Source organism: Penaeus monodon, chromosome 15 (assembly GCF_015228065.2).
Source record: "Penaeus monodon isolate SGIC_2016 chromosome 15, NSTDA_Pmon_1, whole genome shotgun sequence".
NCBI classification, from domain to species: domain Eukaryota; kingdom Metazoa; phylum Arthropoda; class Malacostraca; order Decapoda; family Penaeidae; genus Penaeus; species Penaeus monodon.
This window is the reverse complement of record NC_051400.1, coordinates 33910366-33911162: the sequence shown is the minus strand read 5'-3', so window position 1 is coordinate 33911162 and position 797 is coordinate 33910366. Positions and strand designations below refer to the sequence as shown.

Here is a 797-nt window from a genome sequence, read left to right as displayed (position 1 = left end):
TTCCAATGTTGCCACTTCTTAGATGCAAAAATACAGTATTCCCAAATCCGCTAACAAAAAAATAATAAATGTGTATTTTTATGATTACAAAAATATATGGTTTGATAATCCAAATAGAACCGCAAATTCAATCCAACGCAAAACGAAGGAGCATGTCTGTAACTCAAGCGGCAGTGTTACCAGACCGAAGTTTTTAACCATCCCTTCCGATTCCGACCGAGCGTGAGTCGGCAGTGGGTCCGACGCCTTACCCGGGCAGGACACGTCAGTCCCAGGCTCCAGATACGAGGACATTGCTATGAGTACGACAGCGCAGGTGAAGGTAGACTTTGATAAATAAAATCGATTCCAATTCATTCATTTCCGATCTCACGAAGTCAAAATCGGCACACAATCCACGTAAATATCCAAAGAGAAGAACCCATCCAGAACGCCATCCGTGCGGCCTCGTTTCATCCACAAAACTGAGGATTTTCCCCCATGAGGTGGCAACACTGTATGTTTGACCATTTGCTTTTGCGTCATTGTGCGTGTTAGTATGCCTGTGTACAGTACGAAAGAATTGTTACGTATATTTCTGACGTCAATATCTAGTTTAAATGAGTTATAAAAACTAAATAAAAAGAATTATGACTAAGCTCATCTCAGACGTATGTACGCACGTATATTGTTACAGTAAGGTAGAAAAAAAATAAAGAAAAAATAAGAAACAGAGAGCTGAATCAGCATTAAAACACAAAGGGTCGTGAGTCTCAGAATGTATCAATCATAATAATAAAAAAAAAGTCAAGGGCCTT

At 39.5% G+C, this 797-nt stretch overlaps 1 protein-coding gene across 1 annotated transcript in view; it reads left to right on the top strand.

The window, feature by feature from the left end:
• The window catches only part of LOC119582340, an 81633-nt gene that overhangs the window by 1672 nt on the left and 79164 nt on the right, over nucleotides 1–797 (top strand). The gene's annotated exons all lie outside the window — the stretch shown is intronic.